Source organism: Prunus avium, chromosome 2 (genome assembly GCF_965620075.1).
Source record: "Prunus avium chromosome 2, drPruAviu1.hap1.1, whole genome shotgun sequence".
Lineage (NCBI taxonomy): Eukaryota > Viridiplantae > Streptophyta > Magnoliopsida > Rosales > Rosaceae > Prunus > Prunus avium.
Window position 1 is genome coordinate 7,435,325 of NC_142285.1, and position 13,143 is coordinate 7,448,467.

Below are 13,143 nucleotides of genomic sequence, written 5' to 3' on the forward strand. Positions count from 1 at the left end.
TGATGTCATTCTAGGAATTCAAATCAAAAGAAATAGTGATGGCTATGTTCTTACTCAATTCCATTATGCATAAAAGATTTTAAGAAAGTTTGGTCAATTTGACTGCAAACCTGCTGTGACTCCTTTTGATGTAAATTGCAAGTTAAAGAAAATAATGGAGATGCAATTTCTCAGTTGGAGTATTCCTAAGTAATTGGGAGCCTAATGTAATTAATGAATTTTACTAGGCTTGACATAGCTTATTCAATAAGCATGCTTAGTAGATACACAAGCAATCATGGACATGATCATTGGGAGGGATTAATCTAGGTGTTAATATATTTGAAATACACCCTAGATTATGGATTGCATTATACAAAATATCCACAAGTTCTGGAACGCTATAGTGATGCAAATTGGCTTTCTGACAGTACAAAAACCAAGTCAATTAGTGGATATGTGTTTACATTAGGTGGAGCAGCAATGTCTTGGAAATCCTCTAAGCAGACATGTTTAGCACATTCTACAATGGAATCAGAGTTTATAGCCTTAGATAAAGCTGCTGAAGAAGCATAATGGCTTAGAAACTTCCTAGAGGACATTCCAATGTGGCCTAAGCATGTGACAACAATTTGTATACACTGTGATAGTATGGCAGCTCATGCAAGAGCCAAAAGTGGTGTATACAATGGTAAGTCCAGACATATCAGGTGTAGGCATAATACAATTAGAAAATTGCTATCAAATGGAGTTATATCCATGGAATATGTGAAGTCAAAGGAAAATATTGCAGAGCCTTCGACAATAGGCCTACCAAGAGAGCAAATTAAATTTACATCGAGGGGAATGCATTTAAAGCCAATGCAATGAGTTGAGCCAGGCGGAAACCTAACCTAGTTGATTGGAGATCCCATGGTCTAGGTTCAATAGACAAACTGATTGGGTGAGACTCAAAAAAGTTGAACACACAACTCTACTCATTCATATGATGGTTGGTGTGTTGTTTGCTGAAGTGTATGTTATGCTTTGCATTTATTGACACTAATATCTTGTTTTCAAGAGGAGTTAGGCAGAAAACTCTTAATTAGATATATGGGAGTAGATGTGGGGTCGTATTTATGAGAACGAAAAAGGATAAGTTCTCTAAAGCTCTCAAGAAACCCGAGACTTGCTCAGGACCAAAATGAACAAAAATGTATGAACTAGCGTTTTCAAAAGTTCCAATTACGACCCTGTTTACATTATTTTTGGCACAAGTACACTTACAATAAATGAATAACACTACGGGGGCAACAGTAATTAACAAGTAAGTTTTTTAAAAATAGAAATAAAATAAATTCACCAATGTTTTTCTCCCAGTACTGCCGTTTCATCTTCTTTTTTTCATATTTCTCCAACAATATTTGCAAGGATTATTAGTTAAATGAATTAATGATGTCATTTCAACCAGATTCTTGAGTTTTGGTAACAAGGAAGGAAACATTAAAATCTTAGTTATATTTAGCCATAAAGATAAGGTTACAAGTAACTTTAGGCAACAGAAGCTTTAAAATTTAATCTTTGAGCCTTGACATAACTAACCCCAAGTATCTTGAGGCTTGGTTTAGATTGTTCTACACCTAAACATTCTAGACTAAGAGAAAGAGAGAGTAGAAACTTTACCCTTGAAGCACTACTCAAGATTGACATCTTTTGAGTTGATCACCTTATGGAAGGCCTTATAGATTCATCAAATCACCAATAGAGGTGATCTCTAACTTTTCCACACCAAGGAAGATGGAGGATATGATGCAGCCTTGGAAGGAAATGATGCTAATGCTCACTTCACTTCCTAGGGTGGCCCATTTTTTGGCTAGGTGGGAGGAGCTTGATGGTAACTCCTCTCTTGAAACTAGCTCAAAAACCTTAACTTTTCTCAAGAATCAAAGTTCACATATATAAAACCACATGAAGGAGACCTAAGTCTCCCTCTAGGTAAAACCGGTCATGGGGTATATTTGGGCTTGTTGGGCTCAAGTGGTCATCCTACTATGCCCACATAACTCAATTAGCCCATTGGGTCCAAGCCCAAAGGCCTTGAACCCAATTTCATAGTTTAGGCCCAAAATACCATTTTTCCGTATTCTCTTAATTAATTCAATCTCTATTAAATTAATAAGTCTATGAACATTATATTTATTTCATTTCATCTAACCTTATTGGTGTGCCATCCATTAGGTTCTAATCGGCAAGCTGATGGGTGATCCAAAACTCTTTATTGGTCAATTGTGAATAAAAAATTCCTTTTAATTCTCCCTTTATGAGAACTAGATTATATTTTGTTCTCAGGGCTTTCACAAACCGTGACATTTAGCAACATGTCACGGTTTCCCAAGCCAAAATAGAATGGGGTTGTGAACCTATTCAGTTGAAATTACTTTGCAGTACGATTCTTCTCTTAATCAATGCTCTTGATCATGTTATTGGGGCATGGAATTCATGTCAATCCCTTAGCATAATCTACAGTCTCATGTGATTCATTAGAGCATGATGACAATCTCAATTGTTGATCTAGTTCGTTGCTTTGGCCAAAGACTTCCGAATCACATCTTCTGAGCATTCTCCTCCTTTACTGGAGATAGAGATCCTTTGTTGTACACTCACATGTCTCTATGAATTGATCGCGAACCCTAGTCATACTTTTGGGTTATGCCCAGAGGAACACAACGCTTCAACATGGCTAACGGCCCATGACGCTTCCATGAGACAACTTGTGGTGCCTCAGGTCAAGGACTAATTTGCACTATTCAAACTTGAGAGATCTTGATTGACATGTAAGTAAAACTTCCATTCAAGTTCTCTCTTTTGATCGCGTTTAGTGAATTCATTCTTTATTGAACACTCATACACTTATCTTAGTGTCTCCACACGAATAACTCGAGACTAGTCATCCTCTTGATTGAGTAGATATAATGCATGATGGTCATTGTGGATTATCAAAGCCCAGTTGATTATCCTATGACCAAGAACTATTTAGGATGTGGACATATGGTACAGAAAGGTCTCATGAACTTAACTTCTTTAAGTCACTTTATAAGTCTCATGATCCATGTACTTGTTGGTTAAGTAAATGACTAAGATCATTACTCAAAACAACATAATGCCCTTAATTAATAAAGTGAAATATCCTTAAAGTTTACATCTCATGATTGGCTCTAGAGCATACTTCTAACAATGACATACAGTTTCACTAATTCTTGATTCTCGCTACTTATAACCTTGTATGGTTTTTATTAGGGATTTGTGCTAAAATAGCCACTTTTCAAAACATTTATTCAATAATAGCCACTTCCCCATTTTGGAATAGAAGTTTTGTAAAGTGGCTATTGTAGCCAATTTCGCTTTTTCTTAATTTTAGTTTTTTATGAAAAAAAAACTCCATGATTATAACAAAATTAGTGGCCGCTCTTAGGTCAATTTGTTCACTTATTACTATGCTTTTTGGCACATCTGGTAATGTATCTCCTAAACTTAAGAGAGCTTAAAAAATTGGAGTCCGTACAAGCGGAAAGTCAATTGATATCAGAAACGCCTTCACAATTAATTCCAGCACATTGCATGTAGGGATAAAGATATGGTGAATAGAATTATAACACATTGCATACAACAAATTGGAAAAACAAGTCCGCAACAACACCTTATTCTTAGAAGATTGGCACAAGAGAAATACTATAACAGCCATTAAATCATGTATACACCCCAATATATTAACAGCTTTGTGGCTCCGTTATTCTTAGACTTCAACTTTAAACTTAGCTTCTTTGCCTCCCCAATTCATAGATAGACTTCAACTTTCCATTTTCTTCATCACCTGCTCTCACTGTTTAAACATATAGACCAATATTAATCATACTTTTAAAACAGAACTCAAAGGCTAAAAATATGCCAATTCTGAAATGGTTTTGTTTCTGCATAAGAAGAAGATGAAGAGTCTCCTTCCTATCCTACCCAACTATGAAAAGAAGAAGAATACATAACAAAATATTTCCTTTATCATTTTTCGCCCGCTACTAAGCGGAAACAAAAGACTGAAGAAGGAAATTGAGTATATACAATCACTTATGGCTGCAACCAAAGAAGAAAAGGAGCCACTCAAGGAACTGAAAGATCCTCCTATAGACATTAGCAATATGAGTTCATAACTACCGCCAACTTGTGGATTTCTTTATCATCCTTTTACTAATGTTTTCCAAAGAAATGACCAGGTGATTATAAGGGCTTGTCCAATATAGGTCCCTATATTTTCTACTTCCTAGACATATACCCACCAATCTATAAATCTATATGTAAAATCCAATTTCAGATTTAAATGACCAGTATGATATAAGAGGTCATAGTATTCCTATATTTTTACATCGTTGCCACCAAACTTCATATTTTATTTATAATTTATTTCAAGCATTTCATTAACTACCATAATTTTAATTAATACTCCCTATTAATAGCATATCAATCACCCCTCTTTTTTTGTTACCATTCCCTCTACATATCACCCCTAATATTGCAAACCCAAAAAAAAAAATTCTGTAAATTATATATCCAATAATGTACCTATGAAAAATATAAATATAAATATATACATATAAGAATATAGGTATATTATTTAAATAAAATATAAGTATATTATTTACTCAAAAAGTTTACAGAAAAATAGGTACATAATAATTTATAGAAAATATAGATACACAATAATTTATAAAAAATAATAGGTAGATTATTACAGAAAAATAGGTACACAATAATTTATAGAAAATATAGATGCACAATAATTTATAGAAAAAATAATAGGTAGATTATTATCCATGAAAAAAGTAGATTATAGAAAAATAGGTACACAATAATTTATAGAAAATATAGATACACAATCATTTATAAAAAAATAATAGGTAGATTATTATAGAAAAATAGGTACACAATAATTTATAGAAAATGTAGATACACAATAATTTATAATAAAAAATAATAGGTAGATTGTTATCCATGGAAAAATTAGGTACAATAAATGAAATCCAAGTTCTAAAATAGATAGATTATTATCCAGGAAAGATGGAACAAAATTTCAAAAAGGCAATAAGGAAAATTGCCTTTTTCGGCCAACAAATTGTTGACTCTATTAATGAATTTTAATAATAAAACGGATAATTAATTGCAAAGGGAATCACCACAATAAATTGGGGAATCAAAAATTAAAACACCACCCCATTACACGTTGAAATATAAGTAGGGGTATTTTGGCAATAAAAAATTATAATAAATTAGATATTGAGCTTAATAAGATAACTTGATGAGTTGGATCTTAGTCATGGGTTTATTTATAGGAACAAAAAGTGAAAGGTCGCAGGTAAGGTAAGTTGAATTTGAAAATCTAAGCCAAATTTACTATAATTATGAAAACAAAAAAAATAAAAAAACAAAAGAAGAAGAAACAAATGAAAGGGCACAAACCTCTCGACACAAACTAAGAGTCAGCAATGTGCTTGAACTCCTGCACTTCCGTGGACTTCACTTCCTTGAACTCCGACACTTTCTTGAAGTGCTCCCAAGGCCTCACATAGACCTTGGCTTCAAAGAGCTTCTTCTTGCCCGCGTCGGTGGCCTCAATAGTCAAATAGTGATTCATCCCAGCAACTACTTGCCGCTTTTCATTCACCACCCTCACAAACTCAAGCAGACCATTATGCTGCACAATTATTCAATCAAATTAACTAATTAATCAAAATCCCATTCACAATCTTTGTTTGACAGAAATATAATAAAAGGGTTTTTACCTCCTTGTTGTGTTCTTCGATGGCGAAGCGAGCGAGGCTTATGGTTTCGACGCTGTTCACGGTTCCTGGAGAATCGGTTATTCCGCCACATATGGAAGTAGATTAAGAGGAAGATTGCAGAAATGGAAGTAGTATCGCTGATGGTGGGAAGGTTTCAGCTATTGAAGTTTTAAAGTTAACGTCTTTCTCCTCTGTTCACATATAAACGTTTACTTGCATTCTCCTTAGTAATTGATTTCCAGTCGTTCTACTATTTATCCGTACTACGGGCTGGTTTGGGGTTGCTTAACTTAAAAAATAAGCAGCTTTAAAAAAAAGTTTTGAAGATTTGGGTGTTTGGTAAAACAAAAATAAGCTGCTTATTTAATAAGTTGCTGTCATTCAAAGCTAAAAAACAGAAGCAGGTGGGGAGCTGCTTCTGAAAACTGCTGCGAGGAGAAGCATGCGGAAGGTTTAATGAAATTTTCATATTACCCATATTGCCCTTATTTGTTTCAAACAATTACAGACTTTTATCCTCGTTATCCCGGTTCGAGCCTCCCAGTAGTTGTTCCTCTTGGATTTTTTGTAGTTGTTTTGTTTTCTCTCTGCAACTTGCTCACCTCATCCTCTCTCTGCAACTTTTTCCCTTCCTCAATCCCTCAAAGCTAAAAAAAGGGGAATGGAGCCTGGAAAGGAAGAAGAAAGGAAGAAACAGAGGAAAAAAAAATTGGGGCCCGTGAAGGAAGAAGAAAAGAGAAAGCAGAGGAGGGAGAAAGAAGAAAAAAAAGGGGAATGGAGCCTGGAAAGGAAGAAGAAAGGAAGAAACAGAGGAAAAAAAAAGGGGGGGGGGGAGAGGGCCTGGCAGTGGCGGATGGGGAGGGAGAGAAGAAGAAGAGGAAGAGGAAGAAAGAAAGGGGAAAAAAAGAGTGAAGATAGATGGCGATGGAGTGGCGGGGGAGGCTGGGAAGAAAGAACCAGAGAGGAAGAAAAGAGGCCTGGGAAGGTAGAAGAAAAGAGGAAGAATTAAAAAAAAAACATGGGAAGGGAAGAAGTCTTGGAAGGAAGAAGAAAAGAGAAAGGAGGAGAAGAGGAAAGGAAAAAAGGGCGAGAGGGGGGGGGCCTGGGAAGGAAGAGGAAAAGAGGAAGAAAAGAAAACAGGAAGGGAAGAAGAATAAAGAAAGGAAGAGGAAAAGAGGAAGAAAAGAAAACAGGAAGGGAAGAAGAATAAAGAAAGGAAGTGAAGAGGAAGAAACAAATAAAAATGAGAAAAAGGCAAAAAGAAAGGTGTCGGCTGGTTTTGAGTTTTTAATTTTTTTTTATTTATTATTTTTAATAATTTGTTTTTGTTTTTGTGTGGGAAAAGTGTAAATTATAATTAAGATTCTTTAAAAAAAAATTGTAAGTGTATTGAACTTCCTTGTGTTTTAAAACATAAATAAATAAATAAATAACACTTTTGTATTATGCCCTTTTTGGTCATTATACACTCTCACAGCACTTCTAAAAAAAAGTTTACCAAACGCTATGACACTGCTTTTTTTACTCACAGCACTTTTACAAATACGAATTACCAAACACCTAGCTGCTTCACTTCACAGCTGTTTATTCTCGCAGCACAGCAGAAGCAGTTTTTTTAAAAAGCACAGCAATACCAAACTAAGCCTACCATTTGGTAAGTATCACGTGATAATAACCGGACCATATAATAATGATGGGCACGAGAACTCCACTATTTTGCCTCTCAAATTGGGGACACGTGTAAAGATTCTCTTTCCTTACAGCAAACCTAACGTTGGCTTCCAAATGTGGTTGATAAAACTACATTTAGAGCTCCATAGGAGACTCTAAACTGGAGCTCTATATTTATTTTTTATCATGTAATTTAATTTTTGTGCTAATTTTTTTTGTTGTTAAATTATTTTTTGTTTATGTTAGGTTTGTTTTTTTTTAATAAACATTGGAACTAAAAAATAATTAAAATTTTGGATGAGATTCCAAAACCACCATTTTATTTCATAACATTAACCACAAACACACATAATATCGAACCTGAGACCATTGGTATACAAATCAATGCAATTTTTTTTACTAAGAAAGAGCTCGTTAAAAATTATATATATTATATATGAAGAAGCAAAAGATTTCGTGCCCTCATGGTTAGCCATCGTTACTCACAGTAGCATTCTCAGTTCTAATATATCTCCTGAATGGAGCACTTCGCAACGGGAAATTTGCGGCTATTTGATTTGAAAAAGGTAAACTTCGATGTAAATATGAGTATCATATCTTCTCTCTTCTTTGACTAGAAGGGTCCTATTGAGATCAAGACTGTCTTGATCGAATTGCAGATAATAATGGAGGTGGTTGGATGCAACTCGTGTCTTCATCCATATCTCATCCATTTTGTTAGATAATAATGGAGGTAGATGGATGCAACTCCTTGTCTCTATACCTTTCATCCATATCTTATCTATTTTCTAAAAGCATTTACAATCATGCTCCCTATTTTTTAGTTAAAATTTAGCAAAAAACATATAAAAGCTATTTTATGAGCTCTCTATAAAATTTATAAAAAAAATTGATATAGATCCAAATTCCTATTAAGGAGTTGGGTTTAATCCTCAGATTTAGTGACTTTGATCCAAGTCCTTTGACTTTTGTGTCACATAGAATTACATTCATTTTTAAATATTTTTATTATTTTATTTTTAAAATCATTTTTTGTTCCAATGTTGCCCCTTATGACTTGAATCAGGCAATAATCATTTATTTCATATTGCCTATTGCCCATTGCATAGGTATATATATGTCGTTTCATATATTCGACAATGTGTAATAGTATTTTATGTACCTTTTTTTTTTTCTAGGTAACATACAATTTTATTTTGTCTATTTTTGTATATGACTTTTAGGTAGTCTTCTAATTTATCACTAAGTATTTTCGTTGCTAATAATAACACTATTTACTTATATGTCAGGTACATAATTTAATGTGGGTGTTTGTCTGATCGATTGGTATAATATGTGGGTCTTTACTTTTTATTGATTAAATTGTATTTTATCCATATATTTCTGAAATTATCAAGGAAAACATTCAAAATTTTAAATTCTAGAATTCAATTACAAGGAAATAATACATTAAATTTAGATTTTCAATGTGTTTTCCTTATTTACCTCAAAGGGTAAAATTGACACAACAAAAAAGTAATAAATGTCAAAGGACCTACATTTAAAACCAAAAACGCGAGGACTAAACCCAATGATAGCTAATCGTTTTGGACCTAGATCTAAGAAGCCCAACTCCAATCGTACTATCTAGTTTAGGGACTCATATATGCTATAACTATTTTGTAATTGGTCAATTTCTATAAATAAATAAAAAGTTAGCATTAATTAAAGGTTTAAAATACTCATAAAATAAAGCAGTATTAAATTATAGGTTGTCATTAGGAGTCTTTCTCTCTCCTCAGATTTAGGAGCTCCTAGAGGTCTCCCTATTTTAGGAAATGGATAGGGAGCATGGTTGGAGTTGTATTTTTTCAAATCTTCCATAACATTTATCTAAAGCCATCCCAATGGGAGCCTTAAATTAGGCTCAACCTCCTTGGAGCTCTATAATATAGAGCCCATGTGCAAAAAAGCATCCCCAATGGAAGATTTGGGGCCCTATATCCTAAAGCCCCACCAGAGCAATCTATAAAATATATGGACTCTGATAGAGCCCCTATAATCCAAACGAATCCCACAGCATACATCAGCATGGAGGAGTAACGCGCCCAAAGAAGCTCGGCCTTGTACTCGTGCCCGTATTCCATATGGACCTAATTGTTGGTCATCCAATAGTTCACGTTTGAACTAAATAATTTTTTTTTTCTTTCTGACAGCAACTTCTAACTTCTGATGTTTGGTCATCACGACAGAAAATGGGTTATATGTCACTCACTGCACATTTTATCGATAAAGAGTGGTGTTTGAATAAAAGGATAATTTGCTTTAAAATGATTGAGTACCCACACACCAGAGAGTCACTTGCAACTCATATATTTGATGAATTGTTATCTTGGCACATTCACAACAAAATATTTACTCTATCATTAGATAATGCATCAAATAATGATTCAACTGCAAGTATACTTCCATCAACTCTTTTGCTGGATTCTGTGCATGAAAAGTTGTTTCATGTACGATGTTGTTGTCATATATTGAATTTGATTGTGGAAGATGAACTTAAAGTTTTATCTCCGTCTATTGATAAAATTACTGATATTGTTCGTAGCATGAATTCATCTAACAAGAGACATGAAATTTGGGTGAAATGTTGTAGTGATTTCCATATGGGAAAGAAAAATATAGATATTGATGTGCCTCATAGGTGGAATTCAACGTATGAGCTTATACATGTTGCTCTAAAGTATAAAGCCCCTTTGCATAGGTATGTTCAAAAGGTAAATGAATCACGTTTTTGTAATTTACAAGTACCTAGTGAAGAAGATTGGACAATAGCACAACTTGTTAGTGGGTTTTTACAAATTTTTATTCATCAACTAAGATATTTTCTGGTGTGTATTATCCTACTTCAAGTCATGTTATTAATTGTTTAATAGATATTCATGGATCATTTGCTGCATATTCTGAATTTTCTGTTTTTAAGGATGCTTTGACTGAAATGAAAACAAAATTTGATAAATATTGGAAAGAGTTTCCTATGGTTTTTTGCTTTGCTACTATTATGGACCCTAGGTTTAAATTATTTGCAATTGCTGAATGGTTAGACATGATAGGTATTGATCAATAAACCATTGACTCAAAAATTTTAGCTATAAAGACACTATTATTTTAGTTATTTGATATCTACAAGAAGAATGTAATTCCTGATGTTGTTCAAAATGTGCAAAATGTTGTTGCAACTTCTACTGGCCAAACTCCTGGTTCTATATCTGTCCCTATAATGAGAAATTTCTCTATTGAAGGCTGGAAAAGGAAAAAGCTATCTTCTTCTTCTTCTTCTTCTTCTTCTTCCTCTACCAACACTTCTGAATTACAATTTTATCTTGATTTACCAACAATAGAAGTTGTTGATGATAATCAATTTAGTCTTTTGGGTTGGTGGAAAAACAATCAATCATTATACCCTATTGTTTCCCTTATGGCTCGAGATTTGCTACCTATTCCAGCTTCTACTGTAGCATCAGAATCATGTTTGCTTGAAAGAGTACAATAGAAGCTTTAATTTGCTTGAAAGATTGGGCCTTGGCAGATTCAAGAAAGCAAGATGCAACAGTGGATGAGCAACGAGCTGAAGAATTAATGAACATTAGAGCATCAAGACCAGATTGGATGGTAGACAGTGATGTTGAGATTGTTGGTGAATCTGAAAATGAGACCATTCAAAGTTGAAATGTTATGTAATAGGACTATATTTTATTTTGCAAGCATTTGATTTTTATTGTAGTAACAGACTTTGGGACAGTATCATGCTTTTGAGTAAGCCTTCAGTGAAGCTTTTGATGAGATTGTGAGTGAATTTAATTTGATTTTGCATAACTTGGTTGTAGTAGATTGTGATTTTGTAAGACCTTTTGTTTAGAAAGTGCATAATTTTAATGGTTGTATAAGGTTTGTAAGACATTCACATTTTTTGAGCTTCATACTTAACAGGAAATGAAATGAATTTCAGAAATTTGACTTTTTATTACTAAGCCCATTTTGGCCCGGCCCAATTGGGCTTGCCCGGCCTAGCCCGATAAAGCCCATTAAAGCCCGACCCATGGATCGGGCCTGGGCTTTGATTTATTGAATAAAGCCCAGCCCCGCCCGGCCCGTTAATATTCTTTTACCTGTTTGAGCCTGACCCGGCTTGGCCCAAGCTCGTTAATTTTGGGCTGGGCCCGGCCCGGCCCATTGACGAGGCCTAGTTTAACCTCATATGCTTTTTCTATCTACATTCATATATTTATATATTTTCTCTTTCCACATTGCAGGTAACTAATGTGAAGGACCTTGCGCTGCTACAAGGGGTTTTTTTTTTTGTAAGCGGCGAGCCAAAACGACTTCACGAATCAATACAGATGTAAGACTCTTACTCAATGTTAGTCCAACTAATTTATATCAAACTGATTTCTACTTTTTTTAGTGTTATTTTTATTTTTAAAAAAAAAATCAGAATTTTTACACTATGACCTCAAGATATAACAATCATAGATCCGCCACTACTCATTTCCTAGGGTGGACGATTTTTGGCTAGGTGGGAGGAGCTTGATGGTGTTCTAACTCCTTTGTTGAAACTAGCTCAAAAACCTTAACTTTTCTCAAGAGACAAAGTTCACATATATAGAACCACAAGAAGGAGACCTAAGTCTCCCTCCAGGTAAAACCGGCCATGGGGTATATTTGGGCTTGTTGGGCTCAAGTGGTCATCCTACTATGCCCACATAACTCAATTAGCCCATTGGGTCCAAGCCCAAAGGCCCTTAAACCCAATTTCATAGTTTAGGCCCAAAATACCCTTTTTTCGCATTCTCTTAATTAATTCAATCTCTATTAAATTAATAAGTCTATGCACATTATATTTATTTCATTTCATCTAACCTTATCGGTGTGCCATCCATTAGGTTATAATCGACAAGCTAGTAGGCGATTCAAAACTCTTTATTGGTCAATTGTGAATTAAAACTTCCTTTTAATTCTCCCTTTATGAGAACTAGATTATATTTTGTTTTCAGGGCTTTCACAAACCGTGAGTGACATCTAGCAATATGTCACGGTTGCCCAAACCAAAATAGAATGGGGTTGTGAACCTATTTAGTTGAAATTACCATGTAGTACGATCCTTCTCTTAATCAATGCTCTTGATCATGCTATTGGGGCATGGAATTCTCAATACCATCCATGGCCCATGCAAATTCTCAATACCATCATCAATACCCTTTTTCCCCATTACAGTATCACCTCCTACCAAACCATCATTACCCAAATTGGATCCATCACTAGTCTTCTCCATAGAGGCAACATCTTGCACATCATAGTGTTCCCTTTTGTGACCATTTTGACCACACATATAACAAATATTCGGAAGGCCTTCATACTCCACATTGTACCAAACATTGTTAATTTGAACAAATGCCTCAAGAGGCTGAGACAAATCCAACTCTACACAAAGTTGTGCAAATTTCCCATGATTCTGAGAAGTAGTGAGAGCATCAATCTTCCCCAACAAATTCCCAATTCTTTTCAAAGCCCACACATCGAAACACTCCAATTGAATCGCAGAAACATGAATCCAATCCGCCATTTGAGTGATCTTCACAGTTGCAGGACAAAACCCGGGCCTCCATTTCTGCATAACCAAGTACTAACCAACAATGATCCACGGTCC

General features: G+C 34.6%; 1 long non-coding RNA gene across 1 annotated transcript; it reads right to left on the minus strand.

Moving 5' to 3' along the window:
- Nucleotides 1–3,596: 3,596 nt before the first annotated feature.
- LOC148296380 (uncharacterized) lies at nucleotides 3,597–6,902 on the minus strand. Its single transcript, XR_015833558.1, has 3 exons — nucleotides 5,787–6,902; nucleotides 5,464–5,698; nucleotides 3,597–3,838 (listed from the first exon to the last, which is right to left on the minus strand). It is a non-coding gene; the product is annotated as an uncharacterized LOC148296380 (long non-coding RNA).
- Between the last annotated feature and the right edge of the window lie 6,241 nt (nucleotides 6,903–13,143).